Raw genomic sequence first — 14,046 nt, forward strand, 5'->3', positions numbered from 1 at the left:
TTTCAGCCACTGTGGATCCCACAGAAAGTGTATTGGGCATTGAATAGGAAATACATTTCCATCTTAACTGTGTGTTGTGGAGTAGAGACCTTCTTTGCAAAGCATATTTCTGTTGTGTGTCCATTTATGAGTCCCAAAAACAATTTTTAAAAATCAAGCAAGGATACAAATCATTTTAAATGCAGCTGCAAGCACAGAAAATGCATTTAGTTTGAGTGACTCGCTTTTCCTAGAGTGTCCAAAGTAACTAAATGTGTGACCCATATTGCGCCATTAGGGGAAAACTTGCTGTAGAATCATGCGATTAAAAGTGAATAGGGTTAATTTAATAAAGAGGATTTGAAATGCAAGAACAAAGCTGAAACAGTCTTTGGGTTTGAGTTCTGCTTGGTTAAATTTAACATACTTTGCACATTTACCTTTATTTGCCCGACAGGTAGCATGCACACAAAGGACATAATGAGTCATTACAATCCGGCTTGAGCTGGCTCCCGAGATTGTATGAACACACCCGACTCCAGATGGCATGTAATCGGTCCCAAAACATACTTTCAAAGAGAATATGTAACTCAGTTCATCATCTGTCAAAGTTAAACATGCATTAGCATAGGAAAGGTTAACAGAAAAGGTCACTGACATTTAGATGCACTGCAAACAGACGCCTGCCTTGGATTAGTCAAGCTTAAAGGTCACTGAAAATAAGCACACCAGGACTATTTACTGTGAATAGTGGTAACATTTAGGCTATGTGTTGTCTCTGACCTCTTGTGGAGAACTGCTGCAGTTGCAAACCAAAGAGATACATGATTAGAACTGGAGAAAAATAAAATGTGTAGAAGAAAATGAGGCAGTGCATCACAACCAAAAATCAGATGGACACCATATTTGGAAAGCTTTTAGAGTAGAGTAAGTTGTATCAAATTCTTGAAAAAGAATGACTTATGTTTGAAACGGGTAAAAACGTCAAACTATCAGAATTCAATCATCGTATAACCTTTGCCTCGACTTGTAGAATATAAATATAGGATTTATCAAGGTAGCCCGATGAGTCAAATTAGACTCTAAAAACAAAATTAGTATTTCTTCTGAAAGAGTACAGCATCCCTCACACTTTTCTTGTCAGGTGGTTGGAAAACCAAGCCTGGGGTGGGATTAGAGGGGAATATAATGGCATATCTACAAAACAGAGAGGGAGTCTGAATTGGGAGATGGAGAACGAACTGGGGATTGGAGAGAAATAAGGACCAATTTACCCAGGGGGAAGATTAGTCCATTGACCCATGCAGAGAACACAGCCCATAGGGGGTTGAGCAGCCAGTGATTGAGGATAGATTCCAAAAAGGCCACCTGAATTGAGGGTTTGCCAACAGGATGTCATCTGGCTGACTGGGTCACTAGCCGGTTCTCCCAAAACCAGAATACACCTGAAAAGGTAAATCCCAATACCTACATTGTCCAATTTCTGATTAAGGTAAATCTTGGAGGATGAAAGAAGCGGGAATGCAAGGAAGGTGGAATTCGTAAACGTGGTACAGATGTCATAACAGAACATATAGATTCCCACGAACATTGCATGTGAATTCAAACTAACGTGAGCCAATGCAAACACGTCACTTTTTGCATGTAAATGACTTGGCACATAGTCCTATGCTAGTTGGTCATTGCCTATATGTTAAGGGGCTTCTACATTGTTAATAGACACCATCTCACCAGTCCCGGGAGTTGGTGAATATATATATTTTGAATGTTAAATCAATGTGTAACCAGATATACATTATTTTAAAAAGGTTCTTGTGAGAAAGATTAGTGAGGTTTATAGAGATCATTGCAAAGCAGAAATGTCAATGTGTCTAGTGTTTATTAGGATATGCCATATTTATATGGAGATTGTGTGATTGAAAGATGAATTTGTGGACTTTAAATTATTGTTATTTAGTTTGCATTTGTAGCAGCGCGCAGAGCCCTTGGGCACCTAGGCGCAAGCTGTAAACATAATGCATCAGGTAACGGTTGGAAGACATACAAGTAATTTGAGAGGCAGGTATATACCTAGGTAGTCCCAACAGGAGGTTACTTTAAACAAATAAGTCTTGAGTGTGGCTAATAAGGGGCTAGAAAGGTTCAGCGTGAAGAGGGCAAGGTCCATAGTGTGGCTGCAGCCATGGGGAAGTTGAAGCCCCCTGCTTTTTTGTGGTTGAATCTTGGAGTGACAAGGCAGTGGCTGTGTTGCGTGCGCAGGGGTCTGGACGGTGTGTGTCTGGAGAATCTCTGGGCGAGGCAGGATTGAGCATTGCTTGAGAGGCAGTGGTGCGTGAGTGAAAAAAGTTTGAATTTGATCCTCTCTTGGATGAGCGACAGTGAGTAGACCTTCTGACTTCAGAGATATGGTTGTGCTTTTGCAGGTTCAGTGCGGCACGTAATACGTTATTCTGTATTACTCGAGTCTGTTCAGGTTCTTTTTTCTGACGCGTTGTAGAGCGGTGCATTGCAATAGTCCAACTTGGATCCGAGAAAGGCGCGTGCAATGGTGAGCTGGCTGTCAGAGGAGAGGAAAGGTTTGCTTGCATAGATATGTTTTGTGGCATAGGCTGCTGTGGAGGCAATGCGATTGATGTGCCGATACAAGTTGAGGGAAGATTCAACGTTTTCGCAGATGAGGACACGGGTAACTTGTGTCTGTCGATATCAAAGTATTGGAAGGCAGGGTCGAGTTTAGAGATGCGCGAGGGGGATCCAAAGAGGAGGAGCTCCGTTTTCCCTTTATTGAGGCAGAGCTTGTGTGAGGCCATCCACGATTGGGTGCAGACACCGGTGAGAGAGATGACAATCTGTGTCGTCAGATTCCGATGGCATCTAGGAGATCAAAGAGCGGTCTGGTGTAGCTACTGTATAGTGTTGGAAATGCAAGATCCTGGCGGGACACCGCAGGTGATTGGTGTGGGAGCGTCGAATGCCTCGCCAAAGACGACTCTGGAGGTTCTGTTGACAAGGAGGCGAACCATTGAGTGGCTTTGGCGAACCGTTGAGTGGCTTCAGGGGAGAAGTGCGCAACTCTGGTGAGGTGATTGCATAGAGTCTGGTGGTTGACGAGATCGAAGGCGGCAGATAAGCCCAAGAGCATTATTAGCAGTGGGCTGCCTACATCGTTGGCGATGTCGAGCTGTTTTTTAGGTCGAGAAGAGCTCTGTCCCGTGTCCGGGGTGGAAGCCTGGTTGGCACGAGCTGAGGATCTAGTGAGTTTCCAGGAGTTCTTGGATTTGTAGATGGGCAGCTTCGTCGATGTTTGTGGAGGAAGGGGACTGTGGTTTTAGGACGGAAATTGGTTGGGATGACTGGATCCAGGGAGGGTTTAACTATGGTAAACCAGGCTTCTTAGGGTGTTGAGTGAGGTTGGGACAAAGCAGGAGGCAAAGGAGCAATGAATGATGGTAGCGAAAGGTTCAGTGCATTCCTTTACCAGAGAAGCCGGACAGATGTTGCCTTTACAGCGTGATGGTTTGAGACCTTTGATAAGAGAAGCCAGGTCATGATCAGAGATGGTATGGAAGGAGAATTGTGTTGGTCTGAGAGATGTGGGCCGGCATGCTAGGTTGGTGGAGAGGAGAGTGGTCTGTGGTTATGGCTGCTTATTTGATAGCGATTTTGACTTGTAGTGAAGCGATTTTACCCGTTAAGGCATTGTGGATGTTGCAGCACCAAGGAGGTGTCTTTAGCGAAGATGGAGGCTCGGGCAAGTTCGTGAAGAATAGCCAATAGTTTTCAGGAGTTAGAGGAGGCAGTAGCTATTCCGTTTTAGGTGCTCACTTTGGAAGCATGGATTGCATTTTTGTAATTCAGTGAGATGGTTGAGAATAAGGCTTTGTTAGCAGATGTAGGGACTTTACGTCAGACAGCTTTAGCTGCCGGTTTTTTAGTACAGATAGGTCAGTGGTGAAACACTTGTTCTTGTACTTGGGTGTTTTTTGCTTTGTGAGATTTGAGAGGGGCAAGAGAGTTTACTGCATTGGTGAGCACTGAGGCCCCTATTCTCAACTTGGCGCAGTGAAGGTGCTAAACAGCACAATTCACTGTGCCAAGAGGACGCCCAGGCTGCACTAATATTCTCAAGTGGGCCTTGTGCGTCCTTGCGCCTCTTTTAAGGTCTTACAGGCGCAATCCAATCTCGGCAGCATTTTTGTAAAATAACATTCGTTATTTTCCAAAAATGCTGCCGAGAACACAGATGTGTATGAACATGTTGCTATGCACCAAAGTGAGCAGATTCAACATTGCAGGATGTTGAAGCTGCTTACTTTGGTGTATAGGAAAGTGTTCATATACACCTTTGTGGTGTATATGAACACTTTCATTTAAAGCAAGCAGCTTCAACGTTGCAGGATGCAACGTTGAAGCTGCTCGCTTTGGTGTGTATGAACACTTTCATTTACACCAAACAATGCTTCTTGTTGCACTCCAGTTTAACGCCACCAAAAGGGTACCGTATATGTGTGCCACAAGAATAGCCTCCCAAAAAGCCGGTTTACGAATGTGGCAGTTGCTAGGTTGGTTTCCAACCCATCCTAGCAACCGCCACATATATTCCGAAAGTGGTGCATTCCTTCTGACTTCGGAATAATGCGCCACCTTCAGAATAGGTGTTCAGTACCGAAAAGGTTGTTAACCCTTTTAACGCCCTTTTCGGTACTTAACACCTTGATGAGAATATGGGCCTGAGAGTTATAGTGTTTGACAAAGGCGTTAGTATCGTGGATTGCGGGTAGTTTGTTGCAGTGTAGAGGGCGCAGATGGTCGCTGGGAAGATAGCAGGTACTTCAGCTAGGGTGGGGGCGTTGTGTGGAACTCCGTTTAAGGACCTTAATAGGGATGGAGATGGTGACTGTGTTGGTCCGTCCATGGGTAGGGTCGGTTAGAGAGGATGGAGACATTGCAATTGTAGTCGAGGATCCAGTCTAGGGCGCATTGTTACATCCTAAGGCAGTAGCAGTTTTAGCAAGGTCTGAGGGGTCATTGATGCCAAGGTTGAAGTCTCCCAGGAGGAGCTGGGAGGTAGGTTTAAGGTTCTTGGAGATAAGCTGGGCGAGGTCATCTTCAAAAGGAGGCAGTGGGCCTTGGGGTGGCGGTAGATAAGGTGGAGGGAGACGGTATTATTAGGTGTGCAGTTTAATTTGACGGAGATGGATTTGCAGTGAGGGAGGTGGGGAGTAGCGATTTGTAGAAGCAGGTGGTTTGTTATAGATGAGGGCAACACCGCTACTCCCGTTAGGGGTTCCGTCACATTGCATAGCCTGGCGGGACTGCAATAGAGAGAAATAGTCCAGTGGAGGGGTTAAGCCATGTTTCGGTGATGGCCCGGAAGCAAGTTCGCTCTGGTCCCAATCGGTTTTTAGTGTTCAAGGCAGCCCATGAGGCGAGGTCAGCTGCTTTTAGTATAGTGGTGGAATGAGCCCGCTCTGGTCTCAGGTAGGGTCCAGGGCTCGAGGCAGCGCATGAGGAGAGGTTAGCTGCTGGTAGCGCAATGGGCACATCGCCCCATGTCTGCCACTGGTTTTCTGCTGCAATTGGTGACGCAAGCAGTGGCAAAGGATGGGGGGGTGCATCACCACCAGTCTGCCACCAGCATTCTGCTGCAACTAGTGGTGTTAACGGTGAAAGAGTAGGAATGAGCCTGCGTGTGGCACAGTAGCTGGCAATCATAATTGAACCCGTGAAGGGCTTTGCACTGGAGTCATGATTAGAGGGTCATTCAACAATAGGAGGCACGAAGAAGGGTGTGGTTGCTGCTTGTTCGTTCGAGAGAGGTGGCAGAGGGGGAAGGAAGTAGATTACCACTGCTTACTAGATACAAAGAGGGCGAGATAAGGTTGGCGTTAGAGAGGTGGTAGGCTTAGGTATTGTTGGGAAGGGGGCGACCCCATCACACCCCCTTAACCGCTTTAGAGAGAGAGACTAGATACATTCAAAGCACTATAATAAACAGGGGGGAGGAAGGACGGCGGCAGGATCCCACACAAATATAATCAACCCACATAGTGCAAGGCAAGCATTTCTTGCACTAGGCCCCAACTGCGGGAAAAACTCCAGACATGCCGAGCTCCCATGAAAACGACCCACACACCCAGCTTCCACAGACTTCATCCTTTGTTCTAAGAGTGATGCTAATTACCCGAAAGGAATGTGCCCTGCAAGGCCGCGATCAGAGGCTGGCATCTGGTGTGTATGTTCTCACACAGGCCAAAGCAGGACCCGACCCACCCCCTGCCAACTACAAGTTATCGCCCATATAACTTACTCAGGCTTAAGACCCCTGAATTCCATTGCACCAGTTGACCCCAGACCACCGACCCTAAAGATAACAAATCCTAAATGTTCAAAGATAATGGACACTGTTTTGAGCTACAGTCACATGATTTGTATTGAGAGATGCTGGGAGGAATACATTAGAATTCAAAACTAGGGTGGAGACCTTGGAACAGGATGACTTGAGCGAGAAGGAATGAAATATGAGCGTGTGGGTTAGAGTGCCCCAGAATCTCCCTTGTGCCAGTCACAGGTGCACAGTATAACAATGGAGTAGCATTGTGTTAAGAGTGTAGGTAATTTGTTCTATGACCTTGGTCGGTGAGAAGATGAGCCCCACAGCACCCATGTGATGGAAGACGGATGGACTGGCCTGAGCTGGGACCAATGGGCTGGAATCCCTTAAGGATAAAAGGTCGAACATGTATAGGGTCCATCCAACCTGCTGCGTGGGATTTTACTGTATATTGTTGGGTCACTATGATGCTATGAATCCTTAAAAGCTTCCGCTTGTACTCTTTTGGCAGAACGTTCTTGGCAGCATAGTTCTTTGCTGTTGCTCCTATTTTTGTGTGAGATTAAAACTTGTTATCCTGACGAGAATGACTTGGGCCTTTTTTCCCCTACTGGATTGTTTTTTCTCCTCGTGTCAGCGTTTAGGGGCGTGCCTTCAGTATGGCCGCGGCACATGCGAGATTCTGCGTGTGGAGCCTGGCGTTACAGTGTTGTTGCTCAATTGTTTAGATGAGGCCTGGTTAGAGGCTTACCTTTTTTGATGCGGCAGAGGTTTTCCAGGGCTGGTGCGGCAGCCTAGAGGCAGAGACGGATTATAGTGGCCTTAGGTGTTTGCCTTGTGGGTTGGCCGGCATCGCCTGCCGGATTGCTGCTGCAGGCTGGGAAAAGTCAGATTGTGGCCAATCAAAAAAGAGCTCCTCACCCAAAGCATGCAAGGGCTCAGAGGGGAGCGCTGGGTGTCCAAGTGCGGCGACTTATAATAGGGAGATTCAGATAAGCAGGTACATTTTTTTGCTTGGAGTTGTATTGTATACCTACAGACTGTAGTGATCTCCAGGGTAAAGCTGGAGACCTAGTGTGTGGAACATATCTAATACTTTTACATTTCGATTTTTGGAGGAGCCCACTGTCTGTTCTTTGCTCTAAATTGTGGGATTGTATAAATGGGGATATTCGATCAGTGTCAAGTATGAGTGAATGACTAGACAAAAATATAAAATACTCTACACAACAAAATTGTTTACATTTGTATTTCTCTGCCGATTGCCTAGGTTGATAGGTTGGGCCAGGTGCATGCAAGTTTTTCATTAAATCACGCACTTCCTTCATGTGTACGTGTGGACCTCATCTGCATTCGTTGTCCATAACCCTGCTCCAGCCATACCACTTCTGGCATTTTCCCCCTCTACTACTGTGTTCCAATTCGAGGCGTTTTTCACTCTGGAGCTGTCCCGCGCTACTGAGGAAGTGGTGGCGGGGGAGGCAGGGCTGGCCGACGGACCACAACCAAGAACATCGGAATGCATCACTAAGTGGCAACCAGAGACACTCCAGGGGCACGGTCTGAATAACCGTTGTACTAACAAATCCCCTCGCCCTTTTCTGCTCCTCCAACATAACCATCCACACTATACAAGACTAGAGGCTAGCCACACCTTTAATAGACACACCTAGAACTAATCCAATTCTTGCAGTTAACCAACCCTCCGAGACTCTGAAAATAACCCTTGAAGGAACTTACCCATACACATAGTCCATAAATCCATCAATACTAAAAGCACAGCAACTCAATTCAATTGAACGCCTAACAATCATCTGTGACTCTGGACCCCTCTTATGGATACAACGAAACAGTGCATACGACCGCAAACCCACTCTATCCTCATATGGCCCACATACCTAACACAAACACTAACACAGATCCGAGGCACCGAGTCCTACCCTTACGGTTACAACATGTAGGTCCTCTGAACCAACTCCCACATGCAAAACAACACTCACAGATGCCAGTTCCCCCGGTTCTGAACGTTTCCTATCCTCAGAAACACATCCCGCCCTCTTCTCTTGCAGAACCGCGGCAGCGCCTGGAGACTGCCCTTGGGTGGTAGTGGTGCACAGTATAAATCAACATAAGATAACTTCTGCAAATTCAAGGAAATCAAAAGGTAAGCAGTGGAAGACCCACTGCCACCCATTCTGATGCACGTATGCGCAGTGTCAACATCCAGCACAGGCATTTTTCATTTTTGGACCAGCAGTAGTTTGAGCAGAAGCAAACAGATTGTTGGGTTGTGCAAATAAAATTTTAAAAAAAGGTTTATGAATAAGTCGCAACGGATTGAGACAGCTAAGCCATACAGAGGAAGACCAGCAGGGGGGTAGGGGGGATCATGGATACAGAGTCAGAGACTTAACAGTGCAGTTCGTTCCCAAAATCCTGCCCTTCCTAAGAATCATAGCTTCTATGTGAGGATATCTGCGGAATGTCCCCATTGTGAGAGGGCCATCTTTCACACTACAGCTCTCCCCTCTCCCTTATAAAAGGCACCCTCAATATCCTATACTTCTAAACGCATCATAGTATTGTATAGTTCTGTTACATCTCTTAGTAATACAGCACTCCTTTGCGTTCGAATTAGGATGGAGCTATGTAAAAACACCCCCCCCCCTCCAACATTTTGCAGAAACAGTTCCACGAGAGATTGTGCGAAAAGGCATGCTACATCTTACAAGTAAAGATATAAATGCTTACGTGTTCAGGAACTGAAAGAACAGGCAGTGTCAAATAATCGGGCTGTTGTCAACTTGGCTACAAAAGCAAAACTTGATGCACCGCAGGCTGAGACACTGAGAAGGAAGGAAGGACTCGGCCAAGGACATAAATAGACCACGGGGACAGTGTAAAGGGGGTGGGAGGGCATGTGATGGCTCAGCATGCGGGTTCTAAGGAGGCGTCTCACGACTGAACAAGGAGTCTGTTCCGGACTGGTTGCCGGTGGTGTCAATCCACTCAAATGACTGCATGAAATATCGCCAATACACTGACACAAGCAGCTTAAACTATGTCATATGTTGTACAAATGATTTCTACTTTTTATTTTACACGAACGCATATGTTTGGGTGTTAGCTTTAAAAATCACAAAGGCCCCTTTGCCAGGCACTTAATGCCAGGCATTTAAGACACATTAGTGGAGTCTTTCCCCACCACACGGCCAATTTTGATGCCGCAAACCCCAGGAAAGTTTCTCCTGCATTAAACAACAAAAGCATGGGTACAACACAAGACTGCCTTGTAAACCTTGTATGGCCGCTGTTGGGACAACCGAATCATCAGACCATGGAACTGAGACTGCGCTCACGGGTCTATCTAAATTCCTTATGGATTGCGCCTTCCTGGCTTCCCCCCTGGTTTCCACCTGGGGCCCCTCCTGGTATTGCCCACCTGAATGACTGGGCCGTGCTGCAGCTCACCTCCCATCTACCCATCTGGTATTGCACAACCTGCCTGTGACCCCATGGGCTTGGATATGGCCACTGAAGGATCGATGGAGGAATTCCCCCAGCTCCATCGGCTGTTCCATCTGCAGCTCTTGTGCTGCCGTGAGACACTGCTGGCAGCGAACACAGGGGGTAGCTCCTTCCTCTGACTAACTCCCCTTTGGGTACCCAAGCCTCCCAACCAAGGAATTTCACTTCCTGTGGGCCCTCCACATACAGAGGCCCAAAATTCCTGGGGTTCTTTTTGTGATCGTGTGATTTCCGAATTGGCAGTTATTAAAAACCTGATATTAGATCTAATCGAGGCACAGGGGAGGAGGGGAGGGGGTGGGTGGGTCTGAGAGGGCCAATTGGAAGAGATCCAAGATATTGCCACTGCCGTTGGGGGTCTGCATCCCCCACCCCCAATACAAACACTGCTCCTGATGTCCCAGAGGTCTATCCTGATGAGTCAGTCCCAGTCTGTCCAGCCACTAAAATGTATTACATCTGGAGAGCCTTACTCTGGGCAGTAACCTCATCTTGAACTGTGCCTCTAGCACAGCCAGTATTAAGCTCCCCATGGTGAGGGCAACTTGTGCATTTATTCACCGTTCTGGGGGGGGCTTCGCCCAAGCACCAAGTAGGGGGGGGCAAAGTGGGTCCATTGTTTTTCTTCATGGGGAACCCAAACTGCCCCCTGATAGGCATGAACCAAGGGACGCTCTCTTGAATAAATGCCTCCACTAAATTGGGGATTGTCCTTTTGTGACCCGGGAGTCCATGGTGGGGTGTCACAGGCTGACCTAGGATTACACTGAGAATTCACTTAAATTAATCTTTAGGGGTGGTTAAATGGCCAGGGAAGTATTGGGAAGACTCAAGTATCATGGCCGGACGATCATTGATAGTAGCATTGCGGGCAGCCTGTCCACCGATACTGCCCCTGTGGCCGCCCCCAGACACTATTACAAACAATGCCCTATCTGGTGCAACCCGGATTCCCTTGGGCATTCAGCGATCCGGCAACTACCGTTGTACCGGACCAGTGGATCCAAGGTCAGAGATCCGTCCCAAGCCATTTAACAGGTTCATGATTACCACCTTTGAATTAGTGTCCCAGCATGCTGGAACTTTCTTGTTCGCTTTTGACTGTAAATATGGAAGCGTAAAGTTAGGATGGTTTTACTAGGATGTACTTTGATATTCGTACGACCAAATAAAGTTATTTGACTTAATGACATATTAGACTTGTTTAAACAAATCACGTTTTTCATCCATGTCTCCTAACCTATCCAGCTTCCAAAAATGTTTTTTCTCGATCCCATTGAAGTCAATTGAGGTGAAAAATTAGAGGGTAAAGATATGCACGAGACTGATCCCAATGAAGTCAATGTGGCAACGGAGTGTGATGGGAGAGTGACAATGAATCCAATGAGTGCGAGAAGCATCATTTTGGTAAAACCAGCCGGCAAGTGTCAGGGTTGAAGACCAGTCTGCTGACCAGGAATGCTGGAACGAACACTGCATTCTCTTCTATACGCCTGCGTCAGTTCTCACTGGTTGGTGCCTTCCTTGCTGGGCCCCCTTATGTTGGCCCTGCCCCAGACACACTTCGCCTTTAACCACCCCTCCAACCACCATCACTACCTCGTGTCCTCCAGCCTCCTTATCTGATGCTGGAACCTGCCGTTGACCACCGAGTCCAACCATCCACATTCCTCGCCAACCACAACTATTCACACCATATAAACAAAAGAGGGGTGAGCCTTCATTTATACAGCGGACATGATCTTTCCTTCGGCCGATTCTTAGCTCTCTGTGCCTTTTGCTGAGATGCTAATTCTGTATTCGTGTTTGGGGTTTTATGTGCCGCGAACATAGCTGGGAAGCAAAGGAGCTCTGTACTGGTCGTTAAAGGCAACACATATGACCTAAATTGGGTGTTGGGGGGGGGGTTACAATATATAGTACTCAATGTTCCAGCAGTGGGGGAGCCTAGATGGCATCTAGGTATTGACTGAGGAGTTAGTTATTGACTTCCCTTCCTGTGTGGGCACGGTCCCGCTTGCCATCAGGATGTTCCAGTAGGCAGCGGCAAAGTTGGTGAAGGCCAGTTTCCTGTTTTTTCCTTGAACTGCTATTTTGTCACAATTCTACCGATGGCTTGGCTTCTAAAGGAACACGACGCACCTAGACTAGAGTCTTGCGTTTCCGTAGTTCAGTAGGCGAGCAGTGGTAGCCTCATAGGTAAGGCTGGCCATCATACTAATCTGGCTGTGATAAGAAGCCAAGGCAGCTAGGATAGAGAAATGAGGTTCCATTTCTTATTTCCCGTTATAGGTTGTGCTGCAGTGTGCTGGGCGGCACGGGGCCAAGCGTTTTGCTGGAATTCAGGGATGGTGGGGGATTCTCCCCCACCCCCCATCCATGTTGGAGATTGCCAGGGCATGGTGTGGAAGGAAGTGTTTTCTTCTAGAGGCAGGTTAGCCGATACAAGGTGGGCCTTTTTTGTTAACATGATGTTAGAATGTGAGTGTGTGGTCTATAAGAAGTCAAAGTGATTTCACACTTGGGACGAAAAGAGATGTGAAGCAGTCATGGTGCACATCATTTAGCCACCCTGGAATAGTACCCTGTAAGATGAGTGACCATGTAAGAGAAATTCTGTCCCTGCGGGATCTTCAAGTATGTGTTTGGCATCCAGGCTGGGATGGAGGCAAGGCAATTCCTGAGGCACGAGATGTCCTGGGAACTACTGATGGGCAGTGGTGGAAATGGAAAAAAATGTGGTGAGGGATCCCACAACACAAGGGCCGGGGTGGTGGAGGAGTTTGGGGGTGGGGGGCGGTGCAGGTAGTGGACATACCGCCGGCTTTCGCACTGGTGTGTAATGCACAATGCTCGCTACATGTACAACTGAAAGGAATCAGTTGTACATGTATCGAGCATTGTGCATTACACACCAGTGCCAAAACCGCAGTAAAAAGGCAAGGCTTCCGTTGCAGGCACTTTTTTCTTCTTTTTGTTTTTAAAGTATTCCAGTGTGTTTCATGGGCTTGGGCAGCTGACTCTGCCGGATCGCAAGATCCATCTCCATATCTGGTGCCAGATCTCAGATCCGCCAAGAGCTGGCCCAATGACCAGCACTGTTGATGGGTAGAATTGTTTATTGTCCGTGTTTTGGTGAAGGGAGCTATCTGGGTCATTAAAGTGAGCCCAATGGATCCGTATATAAAGAGCACTAGGGAACAGTGCGGAGGACCGTGCGACTCAGCAGGTGACCGGGTGGCAGTCTGTAAGAGTTTGCCCATCTGGACCACTTTGTGCATATCCGAGCACTAAGATGCAAAACAGTTCAGAACTGTGCCCGAGATGCCAATTCTGTTAGAGAGCAGGTTGGTGGGTGTGATGTGGGTGACAGTATCGAACACGGCAGAGAGAGGAGGACTAAGAGTCCGAGTCACTAATACATGTACATAGCATCACTGCTGCCATGGGGCAGACATTAACAGCACTGAGCCCTTAGGACGTCACCAACATGACCCAAAGAGTTGTAACCGGCAATTCGCACATCAGTTATGGCCATGAATTAAGCCTACATTAAGTGCATGGGTTGCATCTCAAACTCATTCCCAGCCAAATAGACGTCCTCACGATCGGCACTGGCGGTCTAGGGGGAGGGCCAGACTGAGGGCACTCGCCTGCCTCTTAAGGGGCGACTGCTAAGACTGGCGTCTGTTTATTTTATTTATTTATTTAATGTGAGATCCACTTGGCAGGAGGGGCTCACGTGGATGAGTTGTTATGTTGCTGCGTTAGGTATAGTCCTGGAGTCAAGCGCATAAGGGGGTCTTTGCTAATGTGTAATTGCAACACGTGATAAGTGCAACACAAGGAATTGCAGCTTCCGGGTGCATTCCCAGAGGTTGCCTCTTACCAACATGACAACCAAGGGAGGCAAAGAGACAAGCACATACCCCCCTCACTACTAGAGCTGGAACTCACTCACTCACTCACTCACTCACTCACTCACTCACTCACTCACTCACTCACTCACTCACTCACTCACTCACTCACTCACTCACTCACTCACTCACTCACTCACTCACTTGATGCCGCCTGGAGTCAGGACAAGGGCGTTGCGTAAAAGGTAGTGTCCAGCCTAAAGGGAGGCCTTATATTGCTTTCATGCGCCATCCCACACTTAAAGTCCCTATTTGACCCGATTACATTGTGTGTCTGTTTAAATGTTT

The 14,046-nt window shown here is 47.3% G+C and overlaps 1 protein-coding gene across 3 annotated transcripts in view; it reads right to left on the reverse strand.

The window, feature by feature from the left end:
- Window positions 1-14,007, reverse strand: part of COX17 (cytochrome c oxidase copper chaperone COX17) — a 118,227-nt gene extending 104,220 nt beyond the window's left edge. Inside the window, exon 1 of one of the 3 annotated variants that reach the window (XM_069635732.1) lies at window positions 13,903-14,007. The gene's annotated coding sequence lies outside the window, so the exon portion shown is untranslated. Of the gene's footprint in view, window positions 1-9,064; window positions 9,217-9,531; window positions 9,543-13,902 lie in introns of those variants that run through there. The other 2 variants (XM_069635734.1, XM_069635733.1) reach the window with 2 other exon arrangements.
- Between the last annotated feature and the right edge of the window lie 39 nt (window positions 14,008-14,046).

Source organism: Ambystoma mexicanum, chromosome 7p (genome assembly GCF_040938575.1).
Source record: "Ambystoma mexicanum isolate Mex_15411 chromosome 7p, UKY_AmexF1_1, whole genome shotgun sequence".
Classification (NCBI taxonomy): domain Eukaryota; kingdom Metazoa; phylum Chordata; class Amphibia; order Caudata; family Ambystomatidae; genus Ambystoma; species Ambystoma mexicanum.